Raw genomic sequence first — 10,977 nt, forward strand, 5'->3', positions numbered from 1 at the left:
TGATTTTCATGCAGGCTCTTTATGTGATTCAGGATCATGTAAAACTTTTTTTTGAGGGTATTTATTTTTGTGCATCCCCTTGTTCTGTGTAGTCAACATTGGTCAAAAGGTGATTAATAATTTGTCCTCAAAATTGTAAAACTGATACATTTATTTATTACCCTCATCTTTGATTTATATACCAAGCATTTATTAATCAGGTACGACATATTAAGTGTGTAATAATTTTTCTGTGGCACTTAACGGTTTTCTGTTATCAACTGAAGTAAGATATCAGTGTGCTCCCTGCCGCCGTTGGATAAGCAGCTGCAGCAGCAAGTCGTATACTCCTAGCTCACTCATTTGTTACATAGTTTAATTCTTAATTTCTTTGTGTGTTTTTGGTACTTGCATTGTTTAATTCATAAATTTCGGGTGTTTTATAGTATTTGAGAGTTGTAGCATCGCGTTTTAGTACCTGAATAGTGTAAAATCACGTAGTCTCCTTCCGCCGCCGAGCAGTGTGTCAGCAGTGCGCAAGTAGCAGCATTACTGCATTTACTGGGCAATCTTGTATTATAATAACCATTTAAATTTTGTGACGGTTTGTTTGCGCTCTCTGTAGATTAGTTCAGACGTTCTTTGCACAACAGTTTTTAGCATGGATAGGGACTGCAACTGCTGTGTTCGGATGCAGGCTGAGTTGGCATCCCTTCGCTCCCAGCTTCAGGCAGTGTTGGCTTCGGTCACACAGCTTGAGGCTGTTGCCAATGGGCATCACTGTGGGGGTCCGGATGGGGGTTTGTCGGGGATGGCCAGCTCGTCCCATGCATCCCCCGATCGGACTACGACTGTGGTTGCCCGGGATACTGCCCACATTGAGGCTGATCCCTCACCTGTGGTAGAGTGGGAGGTCGTCTCAAGGTGTGGCAGGGGGCGAAAGACATTCCGGAGGGCTGAACGGAAGGCCTCTCCAGTTTGTCTGACGAACCGGTTTCAGGCTCTGTCTCAGGCTGATACTGATCTTGGGCCTGACATGGCTGCTTGTCCTGTTCCAGAGGTTGCCCCTCAGTCTGCAAGATCCGGGCGGTCGCAGAGGGTGGGCTTACTGGTAGTTGGGAGCTCCAACATCAGGCGCGTAATGGGGCCCCTTAGGGATATGGCAGCAAGAGAGGGGAAGAAAACCAATGTGCACTCCGTGTGCATACCGGGGGGAGTCATTCCAGATGTGGAAAGGGTCCTTCCGGATGCCATGAAGGGTACAGAGTGCACCCATCTGCAGATGGTCGCTCATGTCGGCACCAATGATGTGTGTTGCTACGGATTGGAGGAAATCCTCTCTGGCTTCCGGAGGCTATCTGATTTGGTGAAGACTGCCAGTCTCGCTAGCGAGATGAAAGCAGAGCTCACCATCTGCAGCATCGTCGACAGGACTGACTGCGGACCTTTGGTACAGAGCCGAGTGGAGGGTCTGAATTAGAGGCTGAGACGGTTCTGCGACCGTGTGGGCTGCAGATTCCTCGACTTGCGCCATATGGTGGTGGGGTTTCAGGTTCCGCTGGATAGGTCAGGAGTCCACTACACGCAACAAGCGGCTACATGGGTAGCAGGGGTTGTGTGGCGTGGGCTGGGCGGTTTTTTAGGTTAGATGGCCTGGGGCAAGTACAGAAAGGGCAACAGCCTCAACGGGTGCGGGGTAAAGTCAGGACATGCGGGGACCAAGCAGCAATCGGTATTGTAATTGTAAACTGTCGAAGCTGCGTTGGTAAAGTACCGGAACTTCAAGCGCTGATAGAAAGCACCGAAGCTGAAATCGTTATAGGTACAGAAAGCTGGCTGAAGCCAGAGATAAATTCTGCCGAAATTTTTACAAAGGTACAGATGGTGTTTAGAAAGGATAGATTGCATGCAACCGGTGATGGAGTGTTCGTCGCTGTTAGTAGTAGTTTATCCTGTAGTGAAGTAGAAGTGGATAGTTCCTGTGAATTATTATGGGTGGAGGTTTCACTGACCAACCGAGCTAGGTTAGTAATCGGCTCCTTTTACCGACCTCCCGACTCAGCAGCATTAGTGGCAGAACAACTGAGAGATAATTTGGAATACATTTCACATAAATTTTCTCAGCATGTTATAGTCTTAGGTGGAGATTTCTATTTACCAGATATAGACTGGGACACTCAGATGTTTAGGACGCGTGGTAGGGACAGAGTATCGAGTGACATTATACTGAGTGCACTATCCGAAAATTACCTCGAGCAATTAAACAGAGAACCGACTCGTGGAGATAACATCTTGGACCTACTGATAACAAACAGACCCAAACTTTTCGACTCTGTATGTGCAGAACAGGGAATCAGTGATCATAAGGCCGTTGCAGCATCCCTGAATATGGAAGTTAATAGGAATATAAAAAAAGGGAGGAAGGTTTATCTGTTTAGCAAGAGTAATAGAAGGCAGATTTCAGACTACCTAACAGATCAAAACGAAAATTTCTGTTCCGACACTGACAATGTTGAGTGTTTATGGAAAAAGTTCAAGGCAATCGTAAAATGCGTTTTAGACAGGTACGTGCCGAGTAAAACTGTGAGGGACGGGAAAAACCCACTGTGGTACAACAACAAAGTTAGGAAACTACTGCGAAAGCAAAGAGAGCTTCACTCCAAGTTTAAACGCAGCCAAAACCTCTCAGACAAACAGAAGCTAAACGATGTCAAAGTTAGCGTAAGAAGGGCTATGCGTGAAGCGTTGAGTGAATTCGAAAGTAAAATTCTATGTACCTACTTGACAGAAAATCCTAGGAAGTTCTGGTCTTATGTTAAATCAGTAAGTGGCTCGAAACAGCATATCCAGACACTCCGGGATGATGAAGGCATTGAAACAGAGGATGACATGCGTAAAGCTGAAATACTAAACACCTTTTTCCAAAGCTGTTTCACAGAGGAAGACCGCACTGCAGTTCCTTCTCTAAATCCTCGCACAAACGAAAAAATGGCTGACATCGAAATAAGTGTCCAAGGAATAGAAAAGCAACTGGAATCACTCAACAGAGGAAAGTCCACTGGACCTGACGGGATACCAATTCGATTCTACACAGAGTACACGAAAGAACTTGCCCCCCTTCTAACAGCCGTGTACCGCAAGTCTCTAGAGGAACGGAAGGTTCCAAATGATTGGAAAAGAGCACAGGTAGTCCCAGTCTTCAAGAAGGGTCATCGAGCAGATGTGCAAAACTATAGACCTATATCTCTGACGTCGATCGGTTGTAGAATTTTAGAACATGTTTTTTGCTCGAGTATCATGTCGTTTTTGGAAACCCAGAATCTACTATGTAGGAATCAACATGGATTCCGAAAACAGCGATCGTGTGAGACCCAACTCGCTTTATTTGTTCATGAGACCCTGAAAATATTAGATACAGGCTCCCAGGTAGATGCTATTTTCCTTGACTTCCGGAAGGCGTTCGATACAGTTCCGCACTGTCGCCTGATAAACAAAGTAAGAGCCTACGGAATATCAGACCGGCTGTGTGGCTGGATTGAAGAGTTTTTAGCAAACAGAACACAGCATGTTGTTATCAATGGAGAGACGTCTACAGACGTTAAAGTAACCTCTGGCGTGCCACAGGGGAGTGTTATGGGACCATTGCTTTTCACAGTATATATAAATGACCTAGTAGATAGTGTTGGAAGTTCCATGCGGCTTTTCGCGGATGATGCTGTAGTATACAGAGAAGTTGCAGCATTAGAAAATTGTAGCGAAATGCAGGAAGATCTGCAGCGGATAGGCACTTGGTGCAGGGAGTGGCAACTGACCCTTAACATAGACAAATGTAATGTATTTGCAAATACATAGAAAGAAGGATCCTTTATTGTATGATTATATGATAGCGGAACAAACACTGGTAGCAGTTACTTCTGTAAAATATCTGGGAGTATGCGTGCAGAACGATTTGAAGTGGAATGATCATGTAAAATTAATTGTTGGTAAGGCGGGTACCAGGTTGAGATTCATTGGGAGAGTCCTTAGAAAATGTAGTCCATCAACAAAAGAGGTGGCTTACAAAACACTCATTCGACCTATACTTGAGTATTGCTCATCAGTGTGGATCCATACCAGATCGGGTTGACGGAGGAGATAGAGAAGATCCAAAGAAGAGCGGCGCGTTTTGTCACAGGGTTATTTGGTAACCTTGATAGCGTTACGGAGATGTTTAACAAACTCAAGTGGCAGACTCTGCAAGAGAGGCGCTCTGCATCGCGATGTAGCTTGCTCGCCAGGTTTCGAGAGGGTGCGTTTCTGGATGAGGTATCGAATATATTGCTTCCCCCTACTTATACCTCCCGAGGAGATCACGAATGTAAAATTAGAGAGATTCGAGTGCGCACGGAGGCTTTCAGACAGTTGTTCTTCCCGCGAACCATACGCGACTGGAACAGGAAAGGGAGGTAATGACAGTGGCACGTAAAGTGCCCTCCGCCACACACCGTTGGGTGGCTTGCGGAGTATAAATGTAGATGTAGATCAGTTGATTGGAGATATGAACACCCCATTTACCCTTATTATAAACAAAAGCAGCAGCAGGCTTCAGTTTATATTTTGTCCCTTAAATAGTTACACACATGTGACTCTCGAAAGTAGTTTGCTGAATTGGTCCTTCGTCAGTCAATTTCAAGAATTTAATGCCACTGTGATTTTCAAGTATCTTGTTTCTCCATTTTGTTTTGCTTGTGGAGGTAGAAATTTGTTATTTATTTTGAAAGTAACACAATGTTTTTGCAAAAATTCTTTGGGCACCAAGAGATATCCATGTAATTGAGATATAGATATAATCTACAGCCCTCAAATATTAATCCTTTAACTAACCTCATTGCATCATGTGTTTTCCCAATTGTTGTTGTATTTTTCCAGTATAAGTGTCAATATTGTAAGCATGATGTTCATGAAGACAGAGTTTATGTATTTGTAAAGCATAAGGTAGCTGGGGGTCAAGCAACACCAGGTGGCAGTTCGTCTTATTGTAACTTATTGTTCCATGGAAGTTCAACCTGGCAGGTCGCTCCACAGATGGGAAAACAAGGTAAATATGTTTTACTCTATTTATGTATAACTCTCCTGATATTTCACTTGAACACTGTATAATGTAAGATTTGACATAAAGAAAACACAAGTTACTCATTGACACTAGTGCATTTAAGTTTCACTTCCACCTGGAAATAATTGTTCCAGTTGGTCGCCAAAATCAGCATGGCTCATTTTTCCGAATATGATGAAATGGTGCAAATCCCTGCATGAATTAATGGAGCTGCAAAGATTTCCCCCACTCAGCCTAAAATTGTCATTTTTAACTGTTTTATTAACATTTACATTTAAAGTGTACTTCATGCAGTTTACTCTCTTTTAAAAGTTATTTGGTAGTGGTTACCTACTCATGAAGTTTTAATTCCGGGAAGAATTTTATATTTCTTATTTATATTTTATAATTATTTCAATTAAAAACTTTTAATTTATAATAATTATAATTTTTATACATTTATATTTAATTTTATGGTTTAGGATCTACAAAAGAGAAACAGAATTTAGAACTACGATGGAGCTCAAGCTCAATGAGGTTCGCAACGTAATTACAATAGGCTCTTCAATTCATAAGGCAGCTATTCAAACTGATTTCCACAAGAGCACACTGAGGGAGATGTCAAACTCGGCCGATTTTGACCAATTTTTACTACAGGTCAAGAGAAGAGTTAATGAGTGATAGTGTTGCACTCGACCAGAGATTTTGATGGCCTCGCTTTGAAATCTCTAAGGTTTCTTCTTTTTAAATGTCTAGAGAAAAGCAAAATAAATTCTCAAATTTGTTTTCAATCCCAACTCTCTCACAAGGATTTTACCCATAAATTTATGAAGAGGAACAGGTTGTCTCTGCAAGTCCCGTGAAAAGCCAGCATCACCAGAACCAGGGGTTTCAACAGGGCTCAGCTTATTTTGACAAGTTGGGGTCTTATTTGAAAAAAATTAAGTTCACTCCAAGTGAATATATAATATGGACAAACCTGGTATCCAGATGGTTCCGAACAAACTTCCTTTACACGTTGCTCCCAAAGCAAGAGGATAAATGGCCAAAATTGTTGCAGCTGAGCAGGGCCAAACTGTCATCAACATGTGTAATGTAGGTGCACTTGGACACTACATTCTATCCTACTTCATCATCAAATGGTTGGAACATTTCATCATGCTCGCCAGCCCAAATACTGAAAACTCAGTCCTACTTATTCTTGACCATCATGTTTCCCATAAAAGCCTAGAGGTAATTGCTTTACCAAAATCAAAGTATGTCTATCTACTCATGTTGTCACATCACAACAGTCACAAAAAACAACTAGATCCACTCCCAGGGTTATTATGATGCTGCTATTTATTCGTGGGATGTTTCTAATCCAGGTCAGACCATTGACATTTACAGAACTGTCGCAACTTCCAAAATTGCTTTAGAAAAAGCCAGGGCCATTCCAAATGATGCTCAAGGTTTCAAATCACAGGCACTATCCCCTTTGACCCCCAAAAATCTGTACAGATGCTGACTTTTTGGCATCAGAGGTTACTGACCAGAGCTGCTAGAAGATGGTTGCAACAGAAATGATCTAATAACCATATTTGATAACACATATGATCCTGATGCTGAAAACAATGTGACTGAGCGAGCAGTTTTGGAGGAAATTTCTCCTGATCTGGGACCAGCCGCTTCTCCTGTTATCATAACAGCACAAGAGAACAAATTACAACAGTGCAATAACAGTTCTTCAGTGATAACACCCACAAAAAATGACATTCAACTGTATGAGAATATCTCACCTGAAGATATAATTTCGCTACCTAAAATGAAGACTAAGAGGGAAAATTCTGACAAAGCATTGAAATTTGTGCTTCTAATGTTGATATCCAATAAAGAACAAACGGATGAAGAATCGAAGAGAAAAGAAAAGCTTGTTACTGAGATGGAAAGGCATGCCAAAGAAAGAAAAAAAGTGTGTGCCATAGAAACAAAATGATGTATGCTAGATTTCACTGCATCAGTATCAAAAAAAGGAAGAAAACAGCCAGTCAGATTCAGATTTCCCAGTTCATGACAGTAGCTCAGATATAGATATGGACTTACCATTCAGTGAAGAAGTACCCAAAGACGAGGAAAAAGAGCCTGGGACTTCAAGGAAGAATCAGGTGCCCATATCAGTCAATGATTTTGCTGTAGTAAAAGTGCAGGGAAACACCAAAAACTCATTCCAGCTCTCTGTGGTCAAGATAATTTTTCTATACCAAGAAGAAGCCTGTGAAGGCATGTTAAAAAACTTCCACAGATGACCCAATAAAGAACGCTGTTTACTAGTTCATAGCTTGGCCTCATTCATTGAACTCTTTCTTTATAGTTAGGCTATCTATTGTCTTTCAGATTAACCTACTAATCCTCTCTTGCAGAAGAAAGTATTATTTTTGTACAAGTATTTTTAAGGCTAATGTTCAAATGCATGAGATATTTAAGTTAAATATTGTGTTGGTTAATTTGGCTACAATAATACAATGTTGCAAATGGTTACTTCAAGTATTTTTATTATCCAGTCATCCTTTTTCATCTACATTTCTATCAAATGGGGCACTGACCCACACTTTGGGGCTTTACCCCCTTTTTTGGGATAAAACCCTTCAATTTTCTTTGCTCAATTTTTAATTTCTCTGTAATTAATAATCAGACAGAACTGCAATTTGGTTCGGTTATAGGTAACAACACAATGTCTCTCACTGATCACAATGTCTCAAAAAAAAAAAAAAAAAAACTGAAAATTGTGGGGCTTTGTCTACCTCCCCTTCCATTCCTCCCCACACCAGCCATTCTTATGGCACTTGCCTGAAATATATTGTCAAAACCCAAGTGTTCTCTGTGAAACTATACTTTTGTTGATAAAAATGGTTTTACCAGGTTTAACAGCATTTTTGGAGGTACCAGCAACTGGTTCTACAATATATATATTTTTATTGCTGAAAGTTTTACAGTGATTCAGTCTACTCCTCAGCATGGCCTGGTTGCAGCCATTCTGCATCCACTTTACAGGAATGTGCTGAGTGGCACATCACTGCTCATAGTGGAATCTGCAGTCTTTGGAATGGTGGTTGACTTGTCCCCACAGCCTACCATGACTACGGACGTCTGCCGAAGCCTCAGCACTCTCAATGAGTGCAGTTGTGCTTAGGCTTGCCTTCAGAAATCTGACACCTGACGCAGTTGTCATGATGGTGGGGAGGCGAAGTCCTACCAGTGAGGTAGAGAATAGCTTAAGGGGCAGTCCCATTGTTCAGCCAGTAACTTGGTACACACACAGCCAAGGAGTGGTGGCACAAGGCACCCTGCTCCCAAGTCGAGTAGCTTGCATTTGAACAAATCACTTCTTCATCCACAGAAGATCTGCCCACCCCTCACCTTCACGAAGTCACTATTGTGATTGCCAGGAACGGCAGCTCACAGAACTGAAGTTTCTCTGCCACAGATGGAAGGATGCAAACTCGTAGAAGTAGACCCAGACTGATAGCAGCTGCCAACACTTCGTCGTATGTCAACATGTCATTCAGCAACTTTGGAGCTGGCCTTCCATTTGTCTCAGTGGCGCAGATGGAATGACAAGATTCTGAGCATTGAGTGGAAGGAAAGGGATGGTTTATAATAGCCAATTATGTATTCTCCCTCCCCTCCCCCCCCCTCCCCCCCCACACCCCTGTATGGTTGACCAAATGTGCTCCAATATTCGAGCCTGTCACAATATCCTCCATTGGACTGATGTTCCGTTTCAGAGCTTCAGAGTGGTTTTCATGCATGGTTTGCAGCCTGAAAGGTGTTCTTGCATAGTCTTTAGGTGTAGTTACTCCATGCCGCCGCATTTACAGAACATTGTTATGTCTCCTTTGCAACGATGTCATGGTGCTCCAATGAAATGGCATTATTGGGGTGGCAGAACCATCTGGGATTGTTCATGCCTAATAAAAGGCTTTTTATTTGATTCCACTTTGGCAACTTGTGCATTAGTGGTTATGAGAACACGACACTCAGGCCCCAAGCAGGCTGAATCATTGTTCCTGATGCTCTCTCTCTCTCTCTCTCTCTCTCTCTCTCTCTCTCTCTCTCTCACACACACACACACACACACACTCACTCACACACACACACACACACACACACACACACATACACACACACACACACACAGTCTGAGGCAATGCGCTCCTTGCTTGTTTGTGTTCTGGTACCCCTAAGTGTTTATACTCATTATGCAACTGCTGTGTACTAGACAAGCACACTACACCTGGACATCTTTCCAGACAGCCCAAAAATTTCATTCTTCACTCTAATACTACACACATAAAAAAAATTTTTGCATCAGCCCGGTTCCCAGAAATCCCGAAGATAGACATTGACTGTGGATATTGTATCACAGACACAGTCCCTTTGACTGTTCAGAGAAGTCACTAAACCCGCCCAAAGATAGAAACAACCATGCATGAGCAGCGCCTATTAGATGGAAGGGGTCCGACAGCTGATCAGTTCCAGTCATTCCACCAGGAAGGAGGTAATCCAACCATGCCTAGACGGTCAGTTCTGTGGTTTGATAGGGTGTGCATTGTTACTTTGTGCCAGGAAGGGCTCTCAACAAGGCAAGTGTTCACGCGTCTCAGAGTGAACCAAAGCAATGTTGTTGGGCGTGGTGGAGATACAGAGAGACAGGAACTGTTGATGACATGCCTCGCTCAAGCTGCACAAGGGCTACTACTGCAGTGGATGACTGCTACCTACAAATTATGGCTCAGAGTAACCCTGACAGCAACGCCATCATGTTGAATAATGCTTTTCATGCAGCCACAGGACGTCGTGTTACGACTCAAACTGTGCACAATAGGCTGCATGATGTGCAACTTCACTCCCGACGTCCATGGCGAGGTCCATCTTTGCAATGACACGATACCATGCAGCACGGTACAGATGGGCCTAACAACATGCCGAATGGACCGATCAGGATTGGCATCATGTTCTCTTCACCAATGAGTGTCACATAACGCCTCCAAAAAGACAATCTTCGGAAATGTGTTTGGAGGCAACCCAGTCAGGCTGAACGCCTTAGACATGCTGTCCAGCGAATGCAGCAAGGTGGAGGCTCCCTGATGTTTTGGGGTGGCATTATGTGGTGCCAACATATGCCGCTGGTTGTCATGGAAGGAACCATAACGGGTGTACAATATGTGAATGTCATCCTCCGACCGATAGTGCAACCATATCGGCAGCATATTGGCGACATTCGTCTTTAGGGATGACAATTCGCGCCCCCCTCATGCACATCTTGGGAATGACTTCCTTCAGGATAACGACATCACTCAACTAGACTAGCCAGTGTGTTATCCGGACATGAACCCCATCGAACATGCCTGGGATGGACTGAAAAGAGCTGTTCGTGGACGACTGGCCCAGCTACCACTCTGAGGGATCTACTTTTTTTGATGTGTGTATTTTGGTGTGCAGCATTCCCACATTCTTTATAAAATTCATCCTGAAATTTTGCACTCAGATCCTCCCTCTTACTAACTAATGCACATTTTCGCATCTTTATAATTAATTTGCCCATTGTTGGGTATCTCTTTCCTCTAATTAAAGTTAATTCCACAAAGCATAATCTCTTACACATAATTCCTTAATCTATTAGACGAATTCCCAGAAGACTTTTTGCCCTTTATTTACTAATGCATAGACCTTTGATTCAACTTGCTTATTCAGTATTACTTCCTGTCACATTACTAAACCAGGCAACAGGTAACTGATGCACAGGTAATTCTGGGCGCTGTTTAGTCTTTTGTTTACAAAAAATGCAAATTACACAAATAGCAATCAGAACTGCTGCATCAGATGTAAGATATTGTCCAAAGGATCAAGTTCTGAACTGGAAATATCTCTATCAGCTTCTCTAGCCA

This window comes from Schistocerca piceifrons, chromosome 1 (genome assembly GCF_021461385.2).
Source record: "Schistocerca piceifrons isolate TAMUIC-IGC-003096 chromosome 1, iqSchPice1.1, whole genome shotgun sequence".
NCBI classification, from domain to species: domain Eukaryota; kingdom Metazoa; phylum Arthropoda; class Insecta; order Orthoptera; family Acrididae; genus Schistocerca; species Schistocerca piceifrons.